Source organism: Lathyrus oleraceus, chromosome 4, assembly GCF_024323335.1.
Source record: "Lathyrus oleraceus cultivar Zhongwan6 chromosome 4, CAAS_Psat_ZW6_1.0, whole genome shotgun sequence".
In the NCBI taxonomy this organism is placed as follows: domain Eukaryota; kingdom Viridiplantae; phylum Streptophyta; class Magnoliopsida; order Fabales; family Fabaceae; genus Lathyrus; species Lathyrus oleraceus.
The window spans coordinates 321,778,432-321,791,726 of record NC_066582.1 but is presented as its reverse complement, the minus strand read 5'-3'; positions in this window follow the sequence as shown (position 1 = coordinate 321,791,726).

Sequence of the window (13,295 nt, the reverse complement as noted above, 5' to 3'; positions counted from 1 at the left end):
CATAGACATTTATCTTGTTATGCAGGATGGGAAAATTCCATCTAGGTCACTCATGTCCCTTAGCATGCTTCATGGAGTACCCATCAACTGTCTTTATGGTCATCCAGTTACAGACAATGTTTGATTAGCAATAAGGCACTCGACTCTACATCTAGGGTCCATAATGGTTTCAGGACGAAGGGTGGTATACACCATTATCACCATGAGAATAACTTATGACACTTTGCATAACATTCTATATAGTATTCTCATAGCGGGTCAATCCAGTATAAATATTACTCTTAATATTCATACCTATATTTAAGACTTTATAACTCCTTATCCATGATCCATGAGATGTGATCATTAGTCTATATACATAATAGTCTTAATGCTTTAATGTTATCCCACTTTGCAATAAAGCCCGACTACGGATACTCTAAGAATAGTGTCCTTATGTTTAATGTTATCTCATGATTAAGTCACACTTGATACATTAAACAGACTAGCTATTCTAGGGACATTATTAAACAAACATAATAAAGAAAAAGCCTTTTATTATTAATAAATAATTCGATACAAGTACCAAAAATATTGGCCTCTAGGGCTTACACCAACAATCACCCACTAGCACTAAAGCCAATCAGGCATACCCCTAATGCCCATAGATCTAGTATGGCCACCATGCTTTTGTTGCGCAAGAGGCTTTGTCAGTGGGTCAAGAATATTGTCAAGTGTAGATACTTTGCATATTTTGACATTTCCTCTATCTATTATCTCTCGAATGAGGTGATAACGCTTAAGTATGTATTTGGATCGTTGGTGATATCTAGGCTCCTTAGCTAGTGCGATAGCACCATTGTTATCACAATAAAGACCAATGGGATCCACGATTCTAGGAACTATGCCAAGTTCACTAATGCACTTTTTGATCCAAATATCTTCCTTTGCTGCACTTGAGGCAGCAATATACTCGATCTCGGTTGTAGAATCAACAACTGTATCTTGCTTGGAACTTTTCCATCTCACAGCGCCACCGTTTAAGTAAAACACATAACCAGATTGCAATTTAAAGTCATCCTTATCTGTCTGGAAGCTAGCATCGGTGTATCAAATTACAGCCATCTCTTCCTGACCTCCATATATCAAGAATGAGTCCTTAGTCCTTCTCAAATACTTAAGGATATTCTTGACATCTACCCAATGAGCATCACCAGGATCAGATTGGTACCTACCCGTTGCACTTAAAGCATACGAGACATCTGGTCGAGTACATAACATGGCATACATGATAGATCCTATTGTAGATGCATATGGAATCTTATTCATGCAATCCCTTTCTTCCTTAGTTGAAGTGGATTGTGTTTTTGATAGACACAGGCCATGTTGCATAGGTATGAATCCTTTCTTGCAATCATGCATATTAAAGCGTCTCAACACTTTGTCTATGTATGTACTCTGACTTAGGCCAAACAATTTTTGTGATCTATCTCTATAGATTCTGATTCCTAATATATAGGCTGCTTCACCTAGGTCCTTCATAGAAAAGCATTTCCCCAACCAAGACTGTACTTGTTGTAGGGTAGGGACATCGTTTCCAATGAGTAATATGTCATCTACATATAATACCAGGAAAACGATCATGTTCCCACTAACCTTCTTGTAGACACAAGGCTCATCTTCGTTCTTGATGAATCCATATTGTTTTACTGTTTCATCAAAACGAAGATTCCAGCTTCTGGAAGCTTGCTTCAATCCATAGATTGATCTTTGTAACTTACATAACTTTTGGGATTTTTCTGGTATGTCAAATCCTTCAGGTTGTGTCATGTACACATCCTCAAGAAGATTCCCATTAAGGAAAGCAGTTTTGACATCCATCTTCCATATTTCATAATCATGATATGCAACGATAGCAAGTAAAATCCGATGAATTTGTTTCATCATAGTCAACCCCATGAATTTGTTTATATACTTTTGCAACCAGTCTTGCCTTATAGGTATGTACCTTACCATCCATGTCAGTCTTCTTTTTAAAGACCGACTTGCATCCTATAGGGTTAACTCCTACAGGAGGCTCTACCAAGGTCCAAACCTGGTTTATGTACATGGAATCCATTTCAGATTTCATGGCTTCTAGCCACTTCTCATACTCGGGACCAGTTATGCCCTCTTGGTAGGTCATAGGTTCATCTTAATCCATGAGTAATACATCACCTTGATCAGTTATGAGATATCCATATCTCTCAGGTAGGTGACGCATCCTGCTTGACCTACGTTGGTCTTGTTCTACTTGAGCAGGTTGCTCTTCCACAACTATTTGTGTTTCCTGCTCTAATTCCTCCACAGGTGTATCAATGCTTTGTGATTCTTGAATTTCTTCAAGCTCTACTTTCCTCCCACTGTTTCCTTTAGAAATAAAATGCTTTTCTAGGAAAACTCCAGTTCGAGCGACAAACACTTTGCCCTCAGAAGGATTGTAGAAGTAATACCCTCTTGTTTCTTTAGGATACCCCACAAATAAGCATTTGTTAGATTTGGGCTCAAGCTTAGTTAAAATTTGTCGTTTCACATAAACTTCGCAACCCCAAATCTTCATGTAAGACATATGTGGTTTCTTACCACTCCATATCTCATATGGTGTCTTCGCAACCTTTTTGGATGGAACACGGTTAAGTGTGTAAGTTGTTGTCAATAGTGCATGTCCCCAAAAGGAGTTTGTAAGATCGGCGTGACTCATCATGGATCGGACCATGTCTAACAGGGTTCGATTTCTTCTCTCAGATACACCATTCCATTGGGATGTTCCAGGAGGAGTAAGTTGGGATAGGATCCCACACTCTTTCAGATGGTCATCAAACTTTAGGCTTAAATACTCACCACCTCGATCTGATTGAAGAGTTTTAATATTCTTACCTAGTTGGTTTTGTACTTCATTCTTGAATTCCTTGAACTTTTCAAAGGACTCTGATTTGTGTTTCATTAAATACACATAACCATATCTACTGAAATCATCAGTAAATGTGATGAAGTACTGAAAACCTCCTCTGGATGGTATGTTCAGTGGTCCACATACATCAATATGTATGAGGGCCAAAAGATCATTAGCTATTTCACCTTTTCCTATGAATGGAGACTTTGTCATCTTTGCAATTAAACAAGATTTGCATGTCTCATATGATTCATAATCAAAAGAGTCCAAGAGTCCATCTTTATGGAGTTTGGAAATGCGTTTCTCATTTATGTGGCCTAATTGACAATGTCAAAGGTAAGTTGGATTTAACTCATTAGGTTTCATCCTTTTAGTATTAATGTTATAGATAGGCATTTCAAGATCAAGGACATATAGTCCATTGTTCATTTGTGCAGTACCATAGAATATATCATTCAAATAAATTGAGCAACAATTGTTCTTTATTATAAATGAAAAACCAAACTTGTCCAAACAAGAAACGGAAATAATATTCCTACTAATTGCAGGTACATAATAACAGTTCTCTAATTGAATTATTAAACCACTAGGTAAAGTCAATACATAAGTTCCTATGGCTAAAGCAGCAACCTTTTCTCCATTGCCAACTCGTAGGTTAACTTCACCTTTTGCCAAATCTCTACTCCTTTTTAGCCCCTGAAGTTGAAGTCTCTACTCCATTCTTCTTATCTTCCAGGTACTTTGGGCAGTTTTTCTTCCAGTGTCTAGTCTTACCGCAATGGAAGCAGGTTCCTTCCTTTGCTATGCCTCCACTAGGCTTCAAAGCAGCAACAGTGGGTTTGGGTTTGGAAATTTCCTTGCCTTTCCCTTTATCACCCTGCTTGGTGGGTCTTTTGTTCTGTCTCTTTCCATTTCCGATCATCATAATGGACTTTCCTTTTTGACTTCAGATTCTGCTCAGCAGTTCTTAACATGGCTAGCAGTTCAGGAAGAGATTTGATCATCTCATTCATATTGAAATTTAGGACAAATTGACTGAATCTATCTAGCAACGACTGCAAGATGAAATCAGTCGCAAGTTCCTTTCCGAGGGGAAAACCCAACCTCTCAAGGTTCTCCACATACTCAATCATCTTGAGCACATGGGGACCTACAGGGGCTCCCTCAGCTAAGTTCCTTTCAGAGCTACTAATTTGTTCTTCTTCCGAGGTTCATCTTCCTCTAGCTCATTCTCATGACTCCTGAGGGAGCTGATAAGTTCTTCAAGGCTTATGTTGTTCAGATCTTTAGATAACTTCAAAGCAGTAACCATATGTCTCTAATTCTTTGGAAGACTTCTGATTATCTTCTTTACATGATTTGCTATAATATATCCTTTATCCAGAACCTTGAGTCCTGCAACTAAGGTTTGGAACCTTGAGAACATTACTTCAATAACTTCATCACTTTCCATTCTGAAGGCTTCATACTTTTGGATTAAGGCCAGAGCCTTAGTCTTTTTAACTTGATTATTGCCTTTGTGAGTCATCTTCAAGGAATCAAAGATTTCTTTATTTGTTTCCATGTTTGTGATTTTCTCATACTCATTGTAGGAGATTGAGTTCAACATAATAGTTATAGCTTTATGGTGATTCTTGAAATCAGGCTTCTGATCACCACTCATTCTGCTTCTCGGAGTAGAGATACCAATAGCATAAATGGGTGGTTCATAACCATTTGTGACAATGTCCCATAGATCAACGTCATATCCTAGGAAGAAGCTTTCAATTCTATCCTTCCAGTAGTCAGATTTTTATGCATAAAAAACTAGAGGTTTATCGTTGTTTCTATCTCTTTCATTTGTGTTAACCATGATGTTTTTCTCATGCTAGATCTCTCTACATTGATAAATGTTTGATTCAAAAATCAATAACAGAGTCGAAGCTCTGATACCAATTGAAGGTGGAGAAAAACAAGAAAGGGGGTTTAAATTGTTTTCACAATAGCTAAAAACTTTTGCAACACCACACACCCGAAAGTAAATTCTAACAACATAAGAATTTTATCCTGGTTCGCTTGAAAATCAAAGCTCCTCCAGTCCACCAGGCCAAGGTGATTTCTCCTTTAATAAGGACTTAATTTAATAATCTCGTCAGATTACAAACACATCTAAGAGTTCAATAATCTCTTAGCCCACTTAATTCTATAGACTTCAACAAGTCACATAAGGAAAATTAACAACTTTAAAGAATTACAAGTGCTTGCTTTAGTGCTTCTAGGTAAGCTGTATGAACACAATTAAGAACACTGGTCAATGATCACACTATAAGCAATAACTCTTGTGTGATTACTGAATTTTACAATGAAAAGTATAGAGTGTATAGATTGGAGTGTATATTGCAGACTTCTTTGTATTGTTTTTTTCTTCTTCTATTCAGCATGATGATTATGAGGCCTTTATATAGAAATTTGAGATGATACCGTTAGAGGGAAATTAATGGAAATATCTTGCCAATTATGGGACTTAATGACATTAATTTTCTTGTCCTTTCCATAGCAGTCTTGGAGTAAAATCCGTAATTTCCTTATAGAGATTTGTACCATACTTAGAATACTTCTTGATTAAGTTTCTGATTTTGATGAGTCAGATGATTTGTTGAGCGTGAATCAGAGTGAGCGGAGTCAGAGTCTTTGAGCAAAACCTTATAGCCTTCAAATATTCTCTTATCTAGTCTTCAGATAGTTGTTTGTTGAATAGTCTTCAGATAGATATTTGTTGCATAGTCTTCAGATAGATGTTTGTTGCATAGTCTTCAGATAGATGTTTGTTGCATACTCTTCAGATGTAGAGTCTTCAGACATTAGATATGAACTTGAATGTCAGATTTTGTATGTGATTCTTTTAGAAGTGTTATTGTTCGGAGTCAGATATGATTTCTTTATTGTTGGATCAGCTTTTCTGGACTTCGTTAGATACTAGATATTATTTTCCTCATATTCATTTTTCCTTAGAAACCTACACACTTAGAGAAAATTATTAGGGTATTACATTGTTCCATTCTTTGTTATCATCAAAACTTAGAGATATATTGCAGAACCAAACTCTTGTTCTCGCAATCTCCCCCTTTTTGATGATGACAAAAACATAGCCTTTTGATGAAACAATGATACTTCACAAAGATGCAAATTTAAATGAGTTAGAGTCAGATAAAGCATGACTCCCCCTAAGATTGGTAATCTCCCCCTAAGTCTGATACTTAGAAAATATTTAGAGTTATTTGTATTAGAAAAGGGTTTATGGGGTAGAAAGCTTCTTACTAGAGCTTCTTAGGTTGCTTGACTTGTCTTAGTTTGTTTTTCAGATACTGATTCAATTTTCCTTGTTTAGATATATCTTATAGAAACACTTAGACTATGCAATTGATTTTTAATATTATAATGTAAGCAATACCTTCTAAGAGTTAGATATATTATTTCATCAGATAGGCTATTATTTATTTCTCCCCCTTTTTTCCAGACTCAAAAAGTTAACAAAGATGCAAAAGTAAATCACAGAAGGCAAAACAACTTTATTGAAAAGTCAGAGAGATACAAAGTAGAAAAGCATGGAAGAAGGAGGCCTCAAAGGCAAAAACTATTAGAACAAAAATATAAGTAATTAATCTTAGAGTGCCTAAGGGTTTGGAGGAGGAGGCATCCTCAAAAGTAGATGAGTAAGCAGGTTCTGGATGTTGGAGTTGACTTGATCTTGCTAGTCGAGTCTGGCTCTCACTAGTTGTTGTTCTTTTTTAAGCTCTTCCAGAGTCTTGAGTTCCAGAGGAGCTAGATAAAATGTTGATAACTCACCTTGAGTCAGAGCAACCTCAGATGTCTTTGCAGCTTCTTTTGTAGCTATGCGAGCAGCTTCTTCAACGTCAGTTCTTGCTTTAGCTTTAGCTTCAACAGAAGTTTCTTTCTCCTCAACTTCTTTTTTGGCCTTTTCTTCAGCTTCCTTCCTGGACGGTTCCTCAGCTTCCTGCGCCAGACGTGCCTCCAATATTTCCTCAGCACCTCTGATGTAGTCATTTCTGACTTGTTCAGAGAGTCCCTTGAGCTTGAAGACCTCAGATGTCATCCACCTGAGAAATCCATTCCAGTGAGTCCTTGCTTCAGAAGAATTGTCACTTAGCATGGATTCTTCAAATAGTTTCCTGAGCCTCATAGTAGTGTTCTCTGAGAACTTGTAAAAAACCTCATATAGGGTTGGAAAGGTTAGGTCAGGTTCAGAGGTTTGAGGGATAAGTTCAGAGGGATTATGGATGGGTTCAGAAGCAGGTGGAAGAGTTTCAGAGGGTTCTGAAGTGGGTACAAAAGGGGGTAGTATAGGTTCAGAGGATTCTGGTATAGACTTAGTCTATTCAAATTCACTTGTGGCTTAAATTTGTGAAAGAGTGGGGGAGGTTAGGTCAGGGATGTCTGAATGTTCAGCGTTTGAGGTTAGGTCATAGTATGGAGTAGAATTTGTAATAGATGAGGGAGGTGATATGAGTTCGTTTAGAAACATGGCATCAGATACAGGGATTTAGGTGGAGGTTAGGTTAAAGTGTGGTAGTGGGGGTGAGGATGTGTTAGGTTCAAAAACGTGGGGTTCAAAAGTGTGGTGTTCTGAAAGAATGAGGATGTAGATGGTTGGTTCAAAGGGAGATATGATATGAGGTGGTTAAGGTAAGGATGATATAATTTTCGTAGAACCAAATCTTAGGGGAGCTTCAGAAATAGAAGACTTACATGGTGTTGAGCTCAGAGGCACATGTTTCTTCTGAGATGCTGAAGATTCTCCCAGCTTCTGAGTCTTCTTCTTCTTCTTGTTCTCAGAAGCCTCTCTCTTCGTCTTCAAAATATTTGGTGGCTGTTCTGGTAGCCAGTCCAAGGTGAACCTAGAAATGTCTATTCCTTGGGACTCTAGATCCTAAAGATAATGGGGAATTACCTCTGGGGGACCAATCTTAGAAAAGAGATACATCCCATTGGGCATCTCCCTATGATCCTTCAGAGCTTCCTAGGACGTGTCCAAGGTGGGTTTGACTTTGACCTTGTCAATTAGCCCCATGCTCTTCAGATTCTTGGCATTCAGAGGCTTGCCCATGTCCACTGTGATGTTTACCATCATGTTAAGAGAGATGAGATGGTCCACCAACCCACTCTCTATGAGAACATCAGAAATTAGTCCTCCCAGAGGGATGTAATTTCTGGGCTTCATATTGTTTATGGTATCTCTCACAGAGTCTTCCAAACATTTGAAGAGGATGGAGGGAAGATTCAGCGTCAACCGTTTGTGCAAATAGTACATAATGCACTTCTGATCCGTATTAAATAGTCAGGGGAGCTGGACGTTAGACGATGGTGGATAGTTCCCAGAATGATCTTCAACGAAACTCTTAGATTTTGGTGAAGTTCTTTGTTCTTTGAAGTTTTCCCTTCTGGGTTTTGAGAGAAAATAGATTGGATGATTTCCTGGGACATATACTTTGCCCTAGGATTGATATTGTATATTCTTATGCCCCCTACTGTTTCCATGTTCAGCAACTTAGCAATAGACTTCTCTATGATCATTGTCTTGACCCCCAAAATATAGGATACGATGCAGTGGTGACCGCAGTCAGTGAACCTCCATAATTCCTTTACCATGAATGTGTAAACTAGACCATAAATATGTTTGAAGTAGTTTCCCCACCCTTGGTTTTCCAGTTCTTCAGTTAGGTATATTCCATTCCTCTTGAGGTTGTCAAAATCAACCAAGAGTTAACACAACACTTCTAGTTTTTCAAAAGGAGTGGCAAGATTGATGTGAGGGGGGAGATCAAGAACATGAGGTTCTTGATATGAAGTTATTGAGTGCATAGAAGTTAGGATTGTAACCTGTTGTGGAGCTTCAAATGGTTGCTCAGCAACATTCATTTGTTGAGAATATTCAAAAACCTATTGTTGTTAAGGATTCATGTTGTAGTTGTTGAAGGAGGTGAAGTTGCAAGGGAGATGAAGATGGAAAGAGATTGAGGTTGTAGAGAGAACGAAAGAAAGGGATTTGTGTACGTTGTGAGAGTGAAAAGTGTGAAAGTGGGAATTATGGTAATATATATACACATGCAAAACACACGCAAAACGACAGTGTTACGGGACAAAAGTAATTATGAGTGCTAAAATCTGAGTTGACAAGCGTGGGGAGAATTAAATGCAGCTAATGATGGTTGCCTAATCTCAAAAATATGCACACAACTCGAAGGGATCTCAACAGTGTGGCTCTTGAGTTCTGAGCTAGACAGTTGTCTAGAAGATCCAAAACCACACATTTGAGAGACCACGTGTTGATGTTTCTGAAGTCAAGAATACCAAAATGTTTCTAACTCAGAAGGATTATAATCCAGATATCATCTAACTTGTAGAAGTATCAGAACCAGAACCAAATAAATAACAAATGTTTAAGTCAGAGTCTGTTTTAACATTAGAGAGGAGAAACATAAGTTCAGATTCATTCCAGGGAATCTTCCATATTTAAATGTTTTAGAATGAAAAGAAATATATCTTCAGCTAAGGGTTTTGTGAAGATGTAAGCCCATTGATGGTCTGTATCTATGAATTTTAAAATTATTATCCCTTTCCGAACATAGTCTCTGATAAAATAATGTTCAATTTCTATGTGTTTTGCTCTAGAATGTAAAATTGGATTCTTACTTAAATATATAGCAACAATATTGTCACAAAAGATAGGGATGTTACTCTCATAGATCTGAAATTCCTCAAGCTGTTTCTTCATCCAGAGCATCTGAGTGCTGCATAGTGAAGTTGGAATGTATTCTGCTTCTGCATTTGATAGTGCAATGGTTGATTGTCTTTTGCTTGCCCATGAGATGAGTTTGCCTCCCAAAAATTGATAGTTCCCAGATGTGATTTTGCATTCTAATCTGTCTCCAATGTAATATGCATCATAATACCCAAAAGCCTATACTCTGATGTTTTCTTATACATCAGTCCAAGGTTAGGTGCTCCTTTCAGATACCTCAGGATTCTCTTTACAGCAGTTAAGTGAGATTGCGTTGGATCTGATTGAAATATAGCACAGAGACATATGCTGAATAATATATTTGGACGTGTAGCAGTCAGATAGAGAAGAGAACCTATCATACCACAATAGAGTTTCTGACAAACCTTTTGACTTACCTCTTCTTTTTCCAGAATGCAAGTATGATGCATCAGAGTCTTGGATGGTTTTCTATATGACATGTCAAATTTCTTCAGAATGTCTTTTATGTATTTTCTTTGATATACATACATGGCATCTGATGTTTGGTTAATTTTAATCCCTAGAAAGAACTTTAGTTCTTGCATCAGACTCCTTTCAAATTTTGCCTGCATTAGCTTAGAAAATTCTTGACAAACAGAGGGGTTAGCAGAACCAAATATTATGTCATCAACGTATATCTGAAAAATAATAAGATTGTTTTTGATGTTTTTATAAAAGAGAGTGGAGTCCATTTTGCCTCTAATAAAGTCATTTTCCAGAAGAAGTGAACTCAGTCTTTCATACCAAGCTCTGGGAGCTTATTTCAGGCCATAAAGAGATTTTTTCAGTTTAAAAACATGTTCTGGACATTTTGGGTTTTCAAAACCAGGAGGTTGATGGACATACGCATCTTCAGAAATATACCCATTCAGAAACAAGCTTTTGACATCCATCTGATATAATTTATGGAATAATTTACAGCAAAACATATAAGAAGATGAATAAATTCTAACCTGGCGACTGGATCAAAGGTTTCATATACATCAATACCTTCCTGTTGACTATAACCTTGTGCCACCAGTCGTGCTTTATTTCTAACTACTTCACCCTTTTCATTTAGTTTATTTATGTAAACCCATTTGGTTCCAATCACATAAGTTCCCTTGGGTCTTGGTACAAGATCCCAAACGTCATTCTTGGCAAACTGATCAAGTTTTTCTTTCAATTCCAGAATCCATTCTTTGTCTTGAAGAGCTTGTTTAAAGGATGTTGGCTCTATCAAAGATACCAGTCCCATAAGTGTTTCTTCAGAAACTTTGAATGTTGATCTTGTTCTGACAGGTTCATCTTTGTTTCCCAGAATTAGTTCTTCAGAAACTTCTATCTATTTATTACTCTTTTCTGATTGATTGTGACTTCAAGTGCTTCTAACGTTTCTTTTTCTGCTTCTTCATATTCTTTCGTCTTTTCGTCAGAGCCTGCACGTGTTATCTCAAAATCTGCAAAATTCTCATCTAGATTTGACTTTTCAGAGTCAAGCTTATCATCAAATCTGACATGTATTGATTCTTCCACAAATTGTGTTTCTGTATTGTATACTATGTATCCTTTAGAACGTTCTGAGTATCCCAACATAATACACTTTTGTGCTTTAGAGTCAAACTTGTTCAGATTATCTTTAGTATTTAAAATAAAAGAGGAACATTCAAAGGGATGAAAATAAGAGATGTTGGGTTTTCTTCCCTTGCACAGTTCATAAGGAGTCTTATCCATATTAGGTCTGATAGAGATTATATTCTGAATGTAACACATACTCACAACTTCAACCCAGAAGAGGTTAGCCACATTTGTTTCATTGATCATGGTTCTGGCCATATCTTGGAGAGTCATATTCTTCCTTTCTACAACTCCATTTTGTTGTGGAGTTATAGGATAAGATAAATCATAGGATATTCCATTAGAGTCAAAAAGTTCTTCAAAAAGTTTGTTTTCAAATTCGCAACCATGATCACTTCTGACTCTGATGATCTTAGAGTCAAATTCGTTTTGCACTTTTGAACAGAAGCTAGTGAACACAGAATGTGACTCATTCTTGTCCCTTAAGAATTTTACCCATGTCCAACGACTATAATCATCAACAATGACAAGTCCATACTTCTTACCATTGACTGACGTTGTCTTAACAGGTCCAAACAGGTCAATGTGCAAAAGTTCTAGAGCCTTAGAGGTAGAAACAACATTTTTGTTTTTGAAAGTTGTTTTAGAAAATTTTCCTTTCTGACATGCTTCACAAAGAGCATCTGTAGAAAACTTCATCTTAGGTAGGCTTCTAACGAACTCAAGTTTATTTAGATGAGAAATCCTTCTCAAGCTAATGTGACCCAAACGTCTATGCCACACCCATTACTCTTCATATACAGGTATTAAAAAATTTACGTTTTGATTTTTTAAATCTAAAAGCTTTATTTTGTAAATGTTGTTCTTCCTCTTTCTAGTGAAAAGGACTGTGCCATTTTTCTGATTAACAGCTTTGCACGTTTTTTGATTAAAGATTATATCATAACCGTTATCACTTAATTGACTTATGGATACCAAGTTATGCAATAATCCCTTAACATAAAGAACATCAGAAATAGAGGGAAGACATCCATTACCAATTGTTCCAGATCCTCTGATTCTTCCTTTATGATTTCCTCCAAACCCTACGAAGCTAGCATCTTTAAGTTCCAGGTTTTGGAACATATGCTTTCTTCCAGTCATGTGTCGCGGGCATCCAGAGTCCAAGTACCATGATTGGTGTTTAAACTCTACAGCACAGGATATCTGCAACATATACTATTTTATCTTTTGGTACCCAGAATCTTTTGGTTCCTTTAGGATTAGTTCTCCCAGAGTTTCTAAAAAACTTTGGGTTTTCTTGCATTATTATATTTCTGTGTTTATGCAGGTGTGTTATGATAAGAAAAGGGAGATTTAAGTTTGTTTTCTGCAGAAGGTTTTAGATCATCTTCATAAGAGTCATATCCAATTCCTCTTTTCTTATTATGACTAACACCATAGATCATAGAAGCCATTTTTCTTCTTTCAAGTCAATTGTTCAGAAATTTCTGAAAAGCCTTTTAATATTTGTATATGATGGTGCCAGAAGTAGGGGGAGCTTTAGAAAGAGTTTCTTCAAGTTTTGAAATTTTTTTGGTTGAAAATTCATTTTCCTTTTCAAGGATAAAATTATTTCCTTTAAGTTCAAAAACATATTTCTCAAGCTTGTCACACTTTTCAACAATCTCTTCATGAACCTTTTTCAGGTTCTTGAATTTTTGTCGAAGCTTCTGATACAAGCTCAGAGATTCTGATAAACAAGCTTCCAAATCAGAATGAAAAAACTCAGAGAATACCTATTCAAAGTCAAACTCTCTTTTAGATGAACTTCCAGAGGTAATGGCCATGAATGCAACATTTGCTTGCTCCTCTTCAGAATCAGATTCTGAAGCATCATATTCAGAGTCGTCCCTATTGCCATGAGTTCCTTATTCTTTGCTTTGAAGGAGTTTTTCTTAAAACTTTCCTTTCTGGAGTTGTCTTTCTTGAGCTTTGGACATTCATTTCTATTGTGTCTTGGTTCTTTGGATTCGTAGCAGGTTACTT